General features: G+C 46.7%; 1 pseudogene; it reads left to right on the forward strand.

Moving 5' to 3' along the window:
• Window positions 1-19293, forward strand: part of LOC142786650 (metabotropic glutamate receptor 5-like) — a 147152-nt pseudogene that overhangs the window by 115418 nt on the left and 12441 nt on the right.

The raw sequence follows: 19293 nt of genomic DNA on the forward strand, positions 1-19293 counted from the left end.
TTCCCTTCGGAAAGGTGGGGGCGTTTTTTTTAAATGCGGAGCATTTCTTAGCGAACTTCGGTGACATTGAGCGTATCTATCTATCTATCTATCTATCTATCTATCTATCTATCTATCTATCTATCTATCTATCTATCTATCTATCTATCTATATCTATCTATCTATCTATCTATCTATCTATCTATCTATCTATCTATTATCTATCTATCTATTATCTATCTATCTATTATCTATCTATCTATCTATCTATCTATCTATTATCTATCTATCTATTTATCTATCTATCTTTCTATCTATCTATCGATCTGTATATCTATCTATCTACTTAGCCACCTACGACTTTTAGCTCTCCTGGCTGTTTGGATAATGGTATTGATACCAAACTTGGTATAGCATAACATGACTGTATGAATAACATATTTGAGTGGTCATAACATGAAAATTATGACATGGATGTCATGAATGTCATGATTCACATTTCATGGTCCTGCAGCTCTTGCAGTGGTTTCGTTGACATGGCTTGTAGCAAAACTGGTATGGTATGGCATGATTGCATGGCGAACGCAAGTGACAGACCCCAACATATAAATCATGACATGCGTGTAATGTAATAACATGACTACATGCCACGCTCATGACGCGCTCTTGGCCGTTTCGTTATCTTCACTTATACCAAATTTGGTATCACGGGACGTGAATAGATTACGAAGGTATGATACTGGTGCAAACATGATAAACATGAGATGCATGTCATGTAACAACATGACTACATGACACACTTATGATGCGCTCGGGGCCCTTTAGCTAGCTTCACACATGCCGAATTTGGTATTACGTGGCATCAATGGATGACGAAGCTATGGGACGGGTGCAAACATAATCATGAGATGTGTGTCATGCGAGAACGTGACTACATGCCACAGTTAAGGCGCCAATACATTTCGACGTGACGCAGCACGCGTACTCACCGCCTTTGCGACACCAAGCGCCGGTCCTGCCATATAATCGCAGGCACGCACCACACTGCGTTGCTTTGACGCATGCGCGCTTCAGCGCGTCTGGCATCCCTCCGTCACGAAAAGAGGGAGATGCGTCGTTGTCTGGGTAACGCATCGGTGCGAAATGTAGCACGTCGCATTTCGCACCGGTTGCAGTCGAGCCCCACCGACGGACGCTGGTCGCGCCTGGTGTCAGACCATACAGTACTCCCGTTTTGCTAACGTAACGTCGCTGTGCAAAGCGTGCTCGCGCGTCAACGCTTCATTGGAGTATATTGCGCCCTTTATGATGCGCTCGCGTCCGTTTCGCTAGCTCCACACATACAAATTTGGTGTTACGTGACGTCAATGGATGACGAAAGTATGTGACTGGTGCAAACATGATAATCTAGACATGCGTGTCATGTAAAAACATGACACCATACCACGCTCATAGCATGCTCGCGACCGTTTCGCTAGCTACACATATACTAAATTTGGTATCACGTGATGTGAATAGAGGACCAAGGTAAATGACACATCCAAACATAATAATCATGACACTGAAGTCATGTACGCCATCATTTACTTCCCCCTCGTAACGTTGGGCCGATTTTAAAATGAGATGTCAACCTTTCTCATTCGTGCTTCGCATATCATCGATTCCTACTGTACGGGGGATCTGCCTTTTTTTTTTGGTATGGACGTGCACTATGAGTGACACCGACGCTACAAGTAATATCGTCACCTGGGGGTGTGTTCGGCATTGACAAAACTGCACAGACACTTAAAAAGAGGCGAACTCATCGCGGATGCTGCGGTCATTACGCATTACTGCATTTTAGCAAGAATGCTAAAAGGACTATGGCAGATTTAAAAAAATGTGTTTTTAATGTTGAAGGCACTTGACTATGGCGCAGTGGCATTTGAGCCAAGGTCGCACACTTTGAACCTTGAAAAAACCCACCAGGCCTGCGCGAAACGCGCAGCATAGTCATAGCGAAAGCTCGGTCTTTCAGAGTGTTTTCTGAACACTCTTTCGGTAACTGCTACAAGCACGCTTGCTCGGTACCCCCAACACCATAAATATTTATAATTTCTGTATAGTAACAGCGATGATGATGATGATGATGATGATGATGATAATGATGGTCCTTGGATCATTGGCACGTGCACTCTGGGCGATCGGCCATAAGTCGTGCGGATCATACATACTGAATTTATGATTATTATTTAGTAAGAGCTAAGATAATTTTAAGATAATTTTTGATGTAACGTCAAGTAAGAATAACTGCAATTTTAAGTTGCACTATTTTGTTTAATCTCCCAGAGACTGAAGCTCTTTTGGCTAGGAAGGCTGACTAAATAGTTGTCAGTAGTTGATACACCTACCAAATCTATTCGAGTCGCATATAACTTTTTCGACAGCTTTGAAAATATTCCTGTCCGAGTGTCCCAGAGCAAAGGCCCCAAATGATAACAGAACGGCCGACGTAACTGGTAGAACAAGTTGCTGCAATATAATTTCTATACTGCGTTTTCTGTGTAAGGAAAAACGTTGGTAGCTCAACAAGATGTGTTCGATAGTGTCGAGTTCGTTGCAATAGGAGCAAAAAGTGGAGATTGTCGAACCCGCCCTGTGCATGTAAAAATTTATATTTGGAATTCTGCTACGCATTCTGGTAAGCTCGTCTTTCTGCACACCATTTCTTGCTCCAAGAGTACTGTAGGTGCAGAAAGTCCGCTGATGAATCGAGACTTGGAGTAAACACAGAGAATGCATACTTTCTGAACCTTGCCGCAGCAGCAAACGCCGTAACAGGAAGGAGACAGAGAACTCGACCTGTCAGAGACGCTTTCGCCAGAGAGTCCGCAACTTCATTGAGTACAATTTTTTGTGTCCCGGTACCCAAATCAATCGCAGGTGTCGCAAATGATGAGGAACAAGTAATCGCAACAATCTTAGAATATCCAAATCTGTTGGAGCAGTTACTGCCGAACACAACGGCAATGAATCTGTAACTATAGCCACAGGAGTAATAGGTAAATGGAGTTAACGTTGTGCTAATATAATAGCCAAGAGCTCGGCCAAAAATGTTTGGGTGTAATCAGAAAGTGACCAGTCTAGTTGTGTAGCACGGCATTCACTATGCAATCCTGCGTCCATCTTCTGAGAAGCGTGGTATTCGCTACACACTCGCAAGGAATTTTGTGCTATATTTTCATGCTGTAGCTGACGACGATGAATTATTAGGCCTGATGTGGGTATGCACCACAGGTGATAAGTGATCAAGAATCAGTAAGCTTCGTTACTCTAAAATCGAATAATACTTTATAAGACCGCTCAATTATTGGGTCGATCCTCCACAGTGGGTATGAGCCACAAGTTAAGGGCAACAAGAACAAGCTTTTGTTATGGCTGGGAGCATTTGACTACCCACTAGTTACGCAATTCACATTGTATGTCGCCTGGTTGTTCCTCTGCTGTTCTAAAACGCTTTATTACTCATATTAACGCGATGATTTTCCCGACATCAAGCCTGCCTAAGGCAAGCTTGCAGGAGAGTTCGAAGCAACTACGTGGCTCAGTGGTATAATACTGAGCTGGCACGCATGGGGCTCGGGTTTGAATACCACTGTGTTCCTTAAGTGTTCTTATTTACTTTTTTTCTTCTTTCGTGCGATAGTAGTTACGAACACGGAGGGCAGTGGCTGCGGACAACTACGGCGCGCACGTGACCCGCGTTGTGATCTCATAACAGCCTTCGCTCTAAAAAGTGACAACGGCACAGCGGACAGTGTGCTCGGCATCGGTTGCCGCGGACCCACAGGTCGCGGACCCACAGGTCGCGGGTTCGACTCCCGATGACGTTTTTATTTTCTTTTTTTATACCACATCATAGCTCCTACTTGTTATTGCATATGCTGCATTTACACACTCGACAGTTGCGCTTCCAACTGCTTGATGGGAATACCAAGAGACTCGAAATAAAAACAGTCGAAAAGCGCAAAAAGGTTTGTTCAAAACGGCGCCATATTTGACGTATAAAGTAGCATGGCAGAGATGGCATGCTTAACGCATAAATTCACAGCCTAATGAACGGAACAGGCGAGTAGCGGCTTGAACAGCAGACTCTTGGACAGGAGCTTTTAACGGTCTCTTTCAAGGGCTTCGGAGAACAGGCCGTTTTGAAAGAAAGCGCCACTTAGTTGGAGTACTTCCATCTGGTCCAGTTTTGTGTGTTCGTGTGTTTTTTTTTTGGGGGGGGGGGGGACAATCTCGAGTCAGAAGTGCTTGTCCATGACCGCTCTTGTGCGCCGGAATTCGCCATTAACAACCTTGTTAACCTAAGTCTCAAGCCGTACTTCAAAGATGGTGCACCAATGGCAGACCCGCCTTAGGGTCCGGCAAGGCCGTCATTGCGAGACTGCTACTAATTACACGTTCTGGCGTTTCCAAACAGCTCTTTCTTCAATTACGTTCGCGTGTCTTTCAAGTTTTGCTAACGCAAAGCGTCACATGAAATGGCATCTCTTCTTCTTTTAAACCCCTTTTCAATGTTTCTAAAGAAGCAGTATTCTTTATGGGAAGCACCTGCTTCTCCTTCTAAGATTCTTTAAAATGTTGAAGTGTACCCGACAGTGTGGTTCATATGCTTAGCTTGTTCAGAATGCACAGACACACACACACACACACACACACACACACACACACGCACACGCACACGCACACGCACACGCACACGCACACACACACACACACACACACACACACACACACACACACACACACACACGTGGGCCCACGGGGATGGCAAAAAGGAGGGCGTAGAGTCTGGCCCGTACTTTGACGTATCGCTTTTAACGCCTTATATTCTGGTAGCGGAGGGTGCTGCGACGAGCTTTCACCCCCGCCCCTTTACGGGGAGACATGTGCACGCTTATGCGCACATGCACACTCCAACTACTTCATCTTTCTGCAATTTTCATTTATACGGCTATATTCTTGCAGAGTATTCACTCGGAAACGATGAAGTGTTGCTGGAACTGCGTGGCCTGCAAAGAGAACCAGTACGTCAAGGACGAGTACACCTGCCTGGACTGCGAGAGGGGCTGGTGGCCTAATGAGAACCTCAAGGGTGAGGCACTTTGCTTTTAACGCTCTATAGAAAAAAATAGTAATTTTAATTTAAGGCAGCGAAACTTTCACGCAAGGGCAAGTAATTTCATCAAACTATACAAAGCACGAAATGAGATTGTTCTGAGAATGTCGCACAAAAACGGAGCAGCGTTTGTTTAAAGGAACGGTGACACAAATATCAAACTCCAGTGGCAGCATTCATTCGATTGCTTGGTATGCATGGCTTTTTTTAGTGAACTATAAATGAGCTCTGCTGCGTAGACGTTGTTCTATTTCGTGCTCAACGGCACGTTCCCGTCCAAGAGACATCGACAGTATCTTGACGTGTTCGGCGAGCTCTTATAGGCCACGCCTCAGGCGCTGAGTGACGATGAGTGAACAGTCATGACTCTGACACATTTAGTGTTGTTATCGCGGTATTTTCATGTCACCCATCTGGCGGGAAGTACAATTAAAAAGTTCACAAGAATCAACTTGCTCATGATAGGGTAAACAGTAGATCATTGCCAAAGGCCCCCATCAGATATTGAATCGGAATATAGGCTGATAAACAGGCTAAATATAATGACTATGATGATGATAATGATGGTTGCGTTTTGTATATCTGCGAAGACTCGTTATCTACTGTGAATAGTGCTCTTTCATTTAGAAACTACACACTTTTCTCCAGGTTGTGTTCGTATTCCCGAGGAATACATCCACTGGACTGACAGCCAGTCGTTGGCGGCCATGAGCATAGCCATCCTTGGCCTGATGGCCACGCTGGCTGCCATGATCATCTTCATCCGTCACAACGACACGCCCGTGGTGAAGAGCTCGACGCGCGAACTGTCCTACATCATACTGATCGGCATGTTCCTCTGCCATAGAACCACGTTCGCCCTGCTGGCCAAGCCCAGCGCACTCACATGCTTCATCACACGCGTGCTCCCCGGTCTCAGCTTCGCCATGATATACGCGGAGCTCGTCACCAAGACAAGACCAACCGGATCGCAAGGTACGTTGTCTTATAAATCAATTATCCTTAATACCTTGGCATTACCTCCTTACAAGTATGAACGCGTAAGTCTTTAGTTGTTTTCGGGGTACATTCACGCAACGTTCACTACAGCCTGTGGCGATGATGACAGTACTTAAACGGAGGTTAAGTGCAGGCTGTGAAGACACCGTGACTCGGGCTCTTGGTGGTTGCCTCGTAGGCGACCATTAGGACTTCGCTTTGTCTTAGAGGCAAAGCGAAGGGACTGAAACGAGCACAATGCAACATGCGAGAAAAGCGAGGCAAAAGTAGGCATACATATTAGCTGTCTAAGGCTGTTTTCGACCATTGACTAATAGAAAATGAAGCCTAAATGGACCTGCTAAAATGAGCAATGCATGTCAGCTCGTGTAACGGGCCAAATCAGGGTTCTGCACTCAAGAGCTGCTAAATCGGGTCGTCTGAAAGTGCTGAATCATTGAGCCACCCTGAGTACATCAGTCACACGCAAGCGGTTTCCGAGAACAGCGCACCGGTGATTTGGCGAGCGATGAGGATTTAACGCTTACGCGCTCTCGGCACGCGCATTGAGTGTTTGCGGACTGTATGAGTGGTATGATTGCATTCCTTCGTGCAGATACGAGTATGCCTCAGTTCCCTGCTCTGAGACACGCTGAACGAGCGTCGCCAGGCCTACACTCCTTGTCAAGGCCACTCGGTTACAGGCCACGCACCAGCTGCACTTCACCCCGAGGCGCAGCGCAGTTCGTTGAGAAGTACTATAAAGCATCTCGCGCCAGAAACGTACTCGAGATGTATAATCGAAATGAGCAGGACGCGCTCCACGCAACTGGCGAGCCCTGTTACACTCTCGGTACAAGACCCTCTGCAGAAAGACGTCTCTCTAAGCTCCACTGGCAAAGTGGGGGTGTTAGGTGCAACCGACTTTCACCTATACAGCCGCACATGGCCTGGTAGCAATCGCAATGACCAATCTGGGACACAAGGCCACCGACAGCGTGTAAAAACCGGTGGTCTCTCATTTCAGACGGACATGTTCATTTGCCGTCGGTGTTCTGGTGCTGAGCATAGGGTATAGAGCGCACTTAAATGTTTCAAGCCTCACAAACGCGTCCCTTGTTGCCACACGAAATCTCACGACTCCTGTAGTTGGCGCCCAAGGTGGCTTTGAGCTGTGTTTGTATTCTCTCGCTTGATAGTACTTGTTGTAGATCAAGGAGTGTACTGCTAACAACTTCGACGGTATGCTACTATCGGTAGGACGACCGGAAAGCGAAATCTCTAGTCACGTTGTATCAATGACTGAAACGTCACATCCGAATAGGACGAGGCATTTCACCCACCGTGCGAAAGCTGTTATGCGATAATAAGGGCCTTTCTTGGCGCTGTGGTTGTCCACCGTTGTCGCTGCCGGTTTCGGTAACCTCTATTGCGAGAAACGATACGGAAAAAAACGAATAAGAAAAATACTCTTGGTGGAACGTGGTTCGACCATTGGTCCTCTCATTGGCCACTTAGCATTGCACTACAGATATATGCCGTTGGTTGAAGCTCCTTTGCGAGAAAGCCCTATACAGGAGTCATGTTGGGAAGGAACCGTGTTAACATATTTAATATAGAGGGTTGTAAAAGCGAAATAACGATCAGTTGTTACACAATGGGAATTCCGTAAACAGACGTAACTCAATACGAATTGTGTCACAAATGGGTCGTTGAATGCTTCCAACCCATTACAAAGAGCTCAGCCAAAATTTATCGTCATCAGTCACCGCATAAGCAAAGGGCACGTGATGCCTTTGAATTGCTTAGAGGTTACCTCGTGTCTCACAGAATGACAAAGAATGTCGTTATGGGTGCCTCCCAACTTCAGAAAATTTATGATTTATGGTGTAGTGGGCGCCTTGTAAGCATACTTGTATCGGTAACCCCAAAGAATTTTACAACAGGTTTCGGAAATGCAGCTCTTCCAACTTTCATTGTGACCGTTCTGTGCGTTCTGCACAGACCTGACGCAGCTGCTGCCGTCGGTATCCGTAGACGCTATTGTTCGTATTAATAAAAAGCAACGAAATAAACGAAATCACAGCATATCCAAGGAGTGAATGATGATGAGTGGGGCGAAGTGGCCTTCAGCCTGTCCGTCCGTCTCTTCTTGCATCCGTCCGCCCGCATGACCATCTATGCGTCCGTCCAAGCATGCGTCTGTCTATCCGTGCGTCCGTCTGTCCGTCCATCCGTGCGTACGTCTATCTGTCTGTCCATTTGTTCATGCATCCATCATTCTGTCCGTCCGTGCGTATGTTCGTCCGTGCTAGTCTGTCTGGCCGTGCGTACGTCTGTGCTTCTACCTAGTGAACACTCCAAGTACTGCCATCTCGCATCCACTGAGGCACATACCCACTCTAGAGTGAGTATGGGCCAAGCGTGTCACGCCGACGGACAGGGGACATTGCTCGACCCTAAAGAGCTTTGCCCCCAAAAAAGGGTATCCGTTATGAAAGGGAGAACACGAGAGTGCTTTATTCTGGTGTCCGCAACGTGTATCTGTCACAGATATGACGCCGTAAAATATAGACAGTTTCAAAGCTGTAAGCGTTGTACCACAAAAAACTTCCGGTCACCGCATTTACCAACTCGTAACGTCGAAACAGAAAGCACGTTTTCAAGTTCTTTTCAAGTGATAGGAAAGTCTCCCTTTCGTTTCACACATAAAAGGAACGTGCGTAATGTACAGAGGAATCTTTTGTGATTTTTATGTAGCTCAAAACAACATTTATTTGAATATATTTTGCCAAATAAGGAAAGGAAACTAAAAAATCAGCGGCCTATTTTCTAAAGCTCTTGTTGCTTTCGATGCTATTACGGCACATCAGTGGACAAAACGGGATGTCATCAAGGGCCTGTGTTTGTAAACACTGAAAGGGTCTGCACAATAATCGTTGGCAAAGAAAAAAAAACTAGAGAAGTAGTTGCACCACCAGGAATCGAACCTACGACATCTTGTTGTGTAGTGCGGTGCACAGATCGACTCGGCCACAGAGGTACGTTAGTCAGCGTCCTAACGGCGAGCTGCTTGTATACGCCGTTTACCATTGGTGCTGCTCAGCGCTTGGTGGCTTAAGCGTATTATTGTTATTAGTAGCGAGATGGCGCGAAGGGAGTGGAGGGCGCACTTTGAAGGTCGTCGCCCCGCGCCTTGCGACCTGCGCACGCTTCAACAGGGCGTGGACACTCGCGCGCGCGTGCTTATGTCATCACGGGGTTGGCTTGTACATCTTTTACTGTCATCGCAAGTGTGCGCTAAAGCTACAGAGAACACGAAGGTAACTTTGCTTGCTTTAGAAGTCGTATATGCGAAAGGAGCGTGCTGCTCACATGTGACACTTCTTTGTTAACACTCCTCGTGTGTGTGTATACTGGTGGACTGGTTCCGGGCGCCCTTCTTTGAGTGTGAGCAGAACAATCTAAGGGTTTTGACGTGACAGTTGACTCGCGCTTGCCCAGTGTATGCTTTTTTCGGGCGTCCTTTCTACTTGAGGAGTTCGCTGTAAATTTCGAACTCCTTGCCGTTTTTCACGTGACATTACACTTTACATTCCTTCACTCCAGGGGCGAAACAATGCACAGTAAACGCTCAACTACATCTGTGAATGCACGTTTCACTATCGTGTTATGCCGATTCTTACGACACAGGGATCAGTCGTGTTATTTTTTTTTCTGTTGTCTGGACTCTTCAGTTGGTGGTGCTCACTGCTCCGGCTTCCCACATGACCCACTAGGCCCTAGTTCAGCGTCTTTCGTTACATGTATTTTCCGCAATACCAGTGAATCCCAGTAAATACATCAGAGGATACAGCAAGCACTGATTCTTTTTTGATTGTGCGTTCATTTCGTGGCCGGATCCTATATGCTGCCGGTATGACTTGTTGACTACATTGCAGGAAATGTCATTTCATTGTGAATAGTAGGTGCTAGAGGCCCCTTATATTAGTCGTGTACAGAAAACAGAGCGTCGTGCTGCTGCTTGTATTCTCTGAACAAAGGCGGATCTTCTCTAAGAGAAACCGCGTTCAGTTACATTCTTGGATTAGCTTATCCACGTCAGCATTACGGCGTAACCTTAAAGCTCAGACACTCAAAGACCTCCTTGCTATATTTTCACCACGCGGGATCAGCGCCAACATCTCCTAACATGTGTTTACAAAACCGTATTCACCGCAACCTCATTATGAGTAGCTTGCTAGACAAAAGGTGACGTTGAACGCCGCTTTTAGGAGTATATAGGAGGCCTTACAGAACGGAAACTTTCATTTTAGGGTACGTGACTTTACTGTTCCTGAATGATTCAGGAATAGGACCAATGACCATTACTGGAAGGGATTGACGTACTCATTTAAAGACATTGCGTCTGAAGCGGGGTGGGGGGGTTCGGTGACGCCAGACGTGGCGCCTCGCGCCAAATGACCCACATATTGCTGGCTTTCATACTATGCCGCCGTGCATGTCGGCAGAACTCCACTCTTGAGCCATTTACAACTTACTTGAAATTTCTTACTCCACGACTGCTCGGATGCTTCACAAGATTTACACATGTGACTATCATTGGTTTTGCAGGGTACAGAAGAAATGAAATTTTATTGTGTTGTTGTTTTGCTCAAACGGGCAGGCACAGGGAGACTTAGCGTACAAACCTGGCTGTACTAACGGAGGTTTGTTGGCCTCAGAAAATGGTAGTTCCGCTTACCATCGAGTCGTTACATTTGAAAGTTTTAGATGGACGCCCATTCGTTAATGCCACTGCAAATACGAAACTATGTAACTTCATTGTAATACCAATTCTGACCTCGCAGAATCCTGGCCGGCTCCAAGAAGAAGATCATCACCAAGAAGCCCCGGTTCATGAGCGCCACCACCCAGGTGGTCATCACGTGGCTGCTCATCTCCGTCGAGGGCGCCATCATCGGCGCCATGGTGGTGCTCGAGCCGCCCGACTCCATGTTCGACTACCCGGCACTGGACCGCGTCAAGCTCATCTGCAACACCACCACGCTGGGCATAATCGCTCCGCTGGGCTTCGACTTCTTTCTCATCGCCATGTGCACGGTGTACGCCGTGAAGACGCGCAACGTGCCGGAGAACTTCAACGAGGCCAAGTTCATTGGCTTCACAATGTACACGACTCTAGTGATATGGGCCGCGTTCGTGCCCATATACTTCGGCAGCAAGCACAAGGTCATCACGCTCTGCCTCTGCATCAGCTTCTCGGCCGAGGTCGCCCTGGTGCTGCTTTTCATGCCCCGCGTCTACATCATCCTCTTCCGACCGGACAAGAACAACCGCAGCGCCTTCACCACGGCCAAAGACGTGCGATGCCACATTGGCTACATGAACTCAAACATGGCCACGGCCACTGCCTCGGGTGCCTCGGCCGTTTCCAGGAACTCGTCGCACTCCACGTCAGAGTTCTCCATGGAATCACCCAGGTGAGGGAAAACATTTTGACTCATATGATTGTGCGTGGTTGGTCAGAAGGTTTCGTTCAACTAGTTAAATTATATTTATTTGCCAGAACTGCATACACAGAACTGCATACTGTTTATCCAGTTATACACTGCATAACTGGATAAACTTACTGGCAGGCTCGCCGCCAGAAATGTTCTTCGCGGGGAGACGGCGCATTTTTTAAAGGCCTTAAAACACCTATTTTCATTTGTTCTCAGAAAAACACCCCCCCATCCCACAAACTTCGGAAGGGGGGGGGGGGGGGTGTAGGGTACCTTTTTTGGCTACGAGCACGCTTCTAGGCGTAAGGCCGCAAAGTAGAATGCTGACGGGGCCCATGATACCATTTGCATGACAACGTGTGAGAACGTGTCAAAGTTTACTAGTCTTACGAAATCGGTAATCGGTAAAAATGCGTCATACGCAAGTAGCAGGGTGTTTTTAACATACTTAGCTATGTGTTTATCATTACCACAAACTCAGCTATATGATTGGATGTACGCTGGAGAAAATACTGTTGGCTTTGAGGTGTCTGGAACAATTGTTTAACATAGAACTTATATTATAGGTTGAGTCTTACCATTGTATTTGCGGTATATTGTGGTTTTTTCGTCATTTGTAGTCATCCCATGCGTCCTAGCTGGTATTACTAATTTTCATGTATGGCTTACTTGTGGTTTTGCGTATTACAAGAGAATTATCAGTGCTTTTTTCTATTTATATTTATACGGCTTCATTGTTATGACCTACGGTGAGAATGACAGCATTGCTAAGTAAGTAACACGCGTATGATCCCAGTGACAAGAATTTCGTTGAAATTTGAGCTGTAAATTTCCGGAACTTTGACACCAATCTACCGCGAGAAGCAGTGAATGAATGGCGAGTTAATAATGAGAGAGCGTTTGCTGTAATGCAATGTGCTATTAGATTAGCGTATGCAGTTTCCATGCAGCCTTCGAACCTAAACACACCAGGATCAACAAAAAAAAAATCGGCGCCCAAGCACTCTATACAGATGGAGCTAAACCAGTGCAGCTGAAACGTGTGACCATGGTGTTTATCACGAGCTGGGATCTGTTAGTTTGTCTCCAGCTGTGAATTTCAATTTCTCTATCATGACATTTAGGCAGTGCGTGCTTCGAACATTTTGTTTGGTGACACTAGCTAAGTTTTTAAAAAAAACACCCAGGTGATCTAATAGCTCGAGATCCATGGTGGACTGGGAGCGTCCATATCTATATTTGCCGACAAAACGCGAAAATAAACAATAGCACAAGAATGAAAACCCTTGCATATAGTGTATGTTAACATTGCTTTTGCAATATTGTGTCTGCACAGTCACGAACCACCATATTTTTTTACCTCTTAGCCACATTGTAGCATATTTGAAGCAACGCAGTTATACGAAAAATATCATTATAAATAAAACACCGGTGTTCTGAAGAAACGTCGGTACCGAGGAGGTGATGGTACGATTCTGCCCGCAGCTTGGCAACGACACCTGATACACATGCAGGAGCTCACAGCATTGCTTTTTGAGCCAAAGTTTGTTCAGGCGACTGTGGCGTGGTTGTGTAAGGCTCTCTTCGTAAGCCGCATTGCGCGGTCGTGTATGTATGCGTGCCTATACACATCACCTGCAGCGGAGAACGCGAAATGAGGTTTTAAACACACACACACACACACACACACACACACACACACACACACACACACACACACGCACACACATGCACGCACACACACACACACACGCACGCACACTCAGAAGAGAAGCCAAGCAGTCAAGCCAACAACAAATCCTCTTTTTATGCGGCACCGGTGGAAAAGCTGCCGTCATCGCCGCAGCGTAGTTGCCTGTCGCGGACAAAATCATTATTATTATATCTTGTTGTTCTCTATTTGCCTGAACGACGTCACCCGCAGCTGCCACTGCGACGCTGGTGCAGTACGCATGCCTGCCTCGTATTTGGGCCTTGGTGCTTGGCTTTTCAAAGCCAGTCACGCATGCAACAAGCTGCATAAAGAGGGGAGCATGTGAATCCCTCCTCCCCATCCTTCTCGCCTACGTTGACTGCCTTCAATTCAAATAAAAAAAAAAGTTCACCCGTGCTTCTACTTTCTGCTTCATTGAATTCCTCGTTTCAATCCTTTTGCCAGGATGTTTTTTGACACAGCAGTAATGCAAAAGAATTTGGAATGGTAGCTTACAAGAAGCCAAAAAATAAATAAAGCAAGAGAAACTCAGAGATGGCAGGAAGATTGGGTAATACAGGGCCGTAGTGGAGTTTTGTCGGGTGACGGCTTCGTGGTCGTAAATGCTTGTTCTTGTCGGCTAACAAGAGATATCTACGAACGTGTATGGTGCTTGTCAGCATAAGAATAGTCTTCTGATAAAAATAATATCAAGTAGGAAGAGACGGCATAGCATTACTTCAAGTCAACAGGGCGTAGCGCTAGTCCACCCGCTTCGATATTTTCGCTATTATACTCAGGGATGCGTGTACTTAAAACAGGGTTTTATGGCCCAGCTGGCACACCTGGCTATTACGCACCGAGTCGTTCATATAAAACAATGTAAGATAAAAACGGGGAAGGGTAAACAAAGCGTGAGCGTCGGCTTTAGTCTTTCCCCTTTACGGACAAAACCGTAAACACTGCCATCTTCTGAAGGTCGCGAGATGTAATCCTATAGGCGCAGCGGCCGCATTTTATATAGGTGGAGGCGATATTGATTGACGCCCTTGCGCCTAGATTTGGCCGCAGGTTAATGAATCCCAGGTAGTCGGAACTTCCGGAGCCCTCTACTGCAGCGTTTCTGATAAGCATATCGCGGTTTTGGGACGTTAAACCCCGGATATTATTGTCAGTTTGCGCTCGTACTTTGTATTATACTTGTGCACCCTTCTCATGTGCCCTTCTTTGTGTTCGAAGATTAAGTGTCGAACTGTGACAGCTCTTCGTGCTCGTCCTGTACTTGTTCTTTTCGTGGGACCTTTCTAATTGGGGAGTGAGCTGCAGCTTTCGATCTGATAACATCCAATCCTTTATCCATGTGGTCAAACAATGGAAACTGAAAGCTCAACAACTTCTATAAATAACATTTCGATTATCGTGTTTTTTTTCTTTACTTAGTGGAACTAAGATCCAGTGACAATCTTTTCTCTTTGTCAACAATACCCGGTCGAGAACTTACATCGGGTTGGACCAAGAAGGTTTAAAAAAATGCTGGAATGTAAATTCTTGCCTACGAGTGAAGCCGTGCCAACCGTAAGATGGCGGCTGCGGAAGTCATCTTACTATGGGCATGATGAGCGGTTTGCGTTCGGCGATTAAGAAGGAGCGTTTTCCTCGCATGCCCAGCGAGTTTAACGTGGCTACCTTTTCGGATCAGAAAGGGCTCATCCTTGTGTTACTATTTCTTTTAGGGGCGAAGCTCCTTATAGCGGCACCCGTTCGTCCCTCGTAGTCGTAGTAGTAGTCGTAGTGTGTAACACGTCTTACATTTTGACCTCGAAGGTGGTGCCGGTGAGAAATTTCTTCAGTGCGTTGTTGAACAAAAAAAAATCGCAGCGTGCGTGTTAACTAAAAGCCGAATTCTCCTGTCTCTCATTCACCCTTAGCAGCCATTGACTTGTACATTGGGTATTATCTGAGAAGAAAGGGTTGCTCTCGCTGGTCATAACCTCCTTGGTTTTAGAAAGGTTTAGCGAGCGTTGGGCCGCAGTGCCATGAGAGAGAGAGAGAAACGCGAAAAAAGGAAGGCAGGGAGGTTAACCAGATGCTAGTATCCGGTATGCTACCCTACACTGGGGTTGGGGAATAGGGGATTGAAAGAGAAAGAGAGAGTTAAAAAATAAATAAGAGAAAAACACCGACACACACGCACACACAAAATCAGTCCACTCAGAGGCGGTCCGGCAAGCCAGTAGTTCGCAAGAAGCCCAGTAGCGTTTGCACGGCTTTCTTCTGTGACGATGAGTCATGACGATGGCGCAGTACACTTTCTTCTGACAGCGGCTGGTCATCTAACCTATTTAGTTTATTAGAAAGGTGTTGTCTTTCCAGGTTGTATTTCGGGCAGTCACACAGGATATGTCGAATTGTTTCTTCATCTCCGCAGTGTGCACAGTCGGCGGGGTCAGCCATACCTATGCGGAACGCGTACGCACGGGTGAACGCGACTCCCAACCATAGTCTGCACAGAGCAGTAGCGTCGCCTCGTCGAATTTTCGTTGCAAGCTGCATGCTTAACGTTGGATCAGGGGATCGTAATCTTGCATGCGTAAAGAGAGGCTCATTCTAAAGAGCCATGGAGCGTTGGCGAGCAAGAATGCGGAGCCTCCTAGCAGTGTCCGTCCTTGAGAGAAGTATTGACTGGTCGTTGTCTTCTGTATGGGCTGATCGGGCAGCTTGATCAGCTCGTTCGTTACCGATAATTCCACAGTGGCTTGGCAACCACTGAAATATAACGTGGTGCCCTTTCTCTGTTATATGGTGTAGCATTTCTGCTGTTTCAAATACCAACTGCTCGTGTGGACCACGGCATAGATTTGACAGAAGTGACTGCAGTGCCACCTTGCAGTCGCAGAAAATCGTCCACCGTTGCGTGCTTTGGTCGTTAATGCAACGCAGTGCAGCGCGAAGCGCTGCAAGTTCTGCTGCCGTTGTTCTGGTTGCATGAGCTGTCCTGAATTTGATGGTTGCGGCTTGCGTTGGAATAACGACCGCCGCTGTTGAGCTGTTTGGCAGGACGGAGCCGTCGGTGTAGACGTGGGTGCAGTCTTGGTACTTCTCGTACAGCAGAAGTAAGGCGAGCTGCTTGAGGGCTGGTATTGAGTAATCTCGTTTTTTCTGGATGCCTGGTACTGTCAGGTTGATGACTGGCTGTTTGAGGCACCATGGAGGAATTAAAGGTCTCGCCGCGGGCGTAAAACCAGTTGGTAGGGAGTCACCATGTGTAGTTATTGTTCGACAAAAGGAAGTATGAGGTCTATCCACTAGTAGAGAGGCTAGGTGGTGATGGGGAGTCCGGCCCACATGCCTTATGTGTGTCCTCAAAGCTTCAATTTCAATATGGGTCTGCACGAGGTGGTCTTCGGCTATAGCTATAGTTGCCATTGTTAAGGCACCCTGAGGCCGACCTAGACATATTCGAAGCGCCTGTGCCTGAACGCTTTGTATCATGCGTCGACTTGTTTTGCTGGCGTTTGATAATGCAGGCAGACTGTATCGTAAAAAGCCAAGAAAAAGCACCCTGTCCAGTCGTAACATAGCATTAGGCTGCATTCCCGAAGTCTTTCCAGCGAGAAACTTGAAAAGATGGCATATGCCTGTCAATCGCTTTTTCAAATACGACACATGAGGGCTCCATGATATGTCTCTGTCGACTATGACACCCAGAATTTTGTGAGATCGACGATATGGTATATTTTGACCGTTAAGTGACACCCTGTAATTCGACATGGGTTTGCGCGTAAATGCCAGAAGAGCGCACTTTCCGGAGGAAATTTCCAGGCCTCGATTGCGTAGATACAAAGTAGTTGCAGTATCAGCTCTCTGTATTCTCGCTCGTAATTGCAGGCGAGTTACCGCAGATGCCCAGATGCAGATGTCATCAGCGTATGTTGATAGATAAATATTGTTTGGTAGGTGCGTATGGAGAGCGATTAGTTTTATATTGAATAGCACGGGGCTCAGTACACCACCCTGAGGGACGCCACGTCAACTGAAATGTGTAGACGTGTTCCCGGTCTCTGTACTCACAAAATAGGATCGCATTTGGAAATAACTGCGTATCCACTTAAACATTCGGCCACCCACTCCAATCTCTTCTAGTGCGGTAAGGACGGCTTCATGTGTAACGTTATCATAGGCTCCTTTGACGTCAAGGAACAGAGAGGCGCAAAGACGCTTACGGCCTTTCTCGTGTTCAACGTACTTGATTAGGTCGATGACGCTATCGATCGATGATCGACCACGTCGAAAGCCAGCCATGGCATTTGAGTAGATCTCATGATACTCCAAGTACCACTCGAGTCGGCCGAGAATCATTCTCTCCATCACTTTACCCACGAAACTAGCCAATGCGATCGGGCGATAGGAGGAGAGTTCCAATGGTGATTTGCCAGGTTTTAGTAATGGTACTAGACGACTAGTTTTCCAAGTTAAGGGGACAGTGCCCTCTAGCCAACAATCATTATATAGCTGAAGTAGAGCTATTCTCGCACGCTCACCCAGATGACACAGGGCTCTGTAGGAGATTCCGTCAGGTCCTGGTGCGGAGGTCTGTTTGCATGAAGCGAGTACTGCTTCGAGCTCCTGAATGGTGAACGGGAAGCCCATACAGGAGTCACGTGGTGGCGGACAACTGCTCGAAAGTGGTGAGCTGCTGATGGCTGGAGTTTGCCCTAATAATCCGGCACAGAACTTTTCAGCAACGTCTACATCTGGTCGATTTTGGTGAAGGGCTAAGGCCTTGTAGAGTGACTTCTGAATGGGCGATGACCGCGAACCTCTAACCGTCCTCCATATCTGCGATAAAGGCTTACGAGGGTCGAGTGACTCGCAGAAAGTAATTTAGCGTTGGAATTCTAGCTTGTCCAACCGACGTTTGATCTTCTTCTGCATACGTCTAGCAGTCCGTCAATCTTCTATGTCCTTCGTGCGCCGGTACCTTCTTTCAGCTCGTCGTCACAAGGCTCGAAGCCGCTCCAGCTCTATGTCGATGTCCGTGATTCTTACAGGGCATGAGATCGTACACAAAGTCTCTTTTACAGTGCTCTTGATGGCCTCTTGTAAATCGGAAATGTGTTCTTGGCATTGGTCTTCCATACGGGACTGAAATTTTTTCCAGTTCACTCTTTTAACCATGTCGCGCACTTTAGGAGGCGACAATCCTCTGATCTTGACGTATGTTGGAATGTGATCACTCCCGTGCGTTTCTATATCCGTGAACCATTCAGTATGTTTCACTACGCTTCGCGAAACAAAAGCCAAGTCCAGACAGCTACTGTATGTGGAGCCACGTAAAAATGTAGGACTGCCATCGTTCAGTAAGCAAAGTTTGTTGTCGGAGGCAAAAGACACCAAGCTTCTGCCTTTCATGTTAGTATTCTGACTTCCCCATAATCTATGATGCGCGTTAAAATCCCCAATGATAACACACGGGTCAGGAGTTAACGCTATGATGTCTCGTAGTCTTTTTTGATCGAAACGGCTTGATGGTGATAGGTATGCGCCAACCACAGTGATGTTGAGCTTCCTCTTTTTCACTCTTAGGCATACGTATTGGTTTCCGTCATGAGGTGGTACAGGTTGAAGGATGTAAGTGAGGTCTCGGCGAATGTACACCAGAACCTTGCTGCTTTCAGTAACAGTAGACGACATAAAAGGTTCGTATCCCGAGAGTCGTATTGCACTCGATAAGTTCGGCTCACAAATGACGATTACGGGAAACATATTGACGTACACAAACCGACGAAAGTCACCAATGCGTGATCTCAGTCCCCTGGCATTTAACTGCAGTATTGCTGCATTACGAATCTCATCCCTGAAAGACAGTGGTGGGTTAGCCATGGTCAACTCTAGGGCTGCTAGCACTGGACTAAGCGCGTCCAGTACTTGAAGGGCACTTTTGGCTGACGGTGTATTCATGTCGCTTAACAACATG

This window comes from Rhipicephalus microplus, unplaced genomic scaffold (genome assembly GCF_043290135.1).
Source record: "Rhipicephalus microplus isolate Deutch F79 unplaced genomic scaffold, USDA_Rmic scaffold_27, whole genome shotgun sequence".
Taxonomy (NCBI): Eukaryota; Metazoa; Arthropoda; class Arachnida; order Ixodida; family Ixodidae; genus Rhipicephalus; species Rhipicephalus microplus.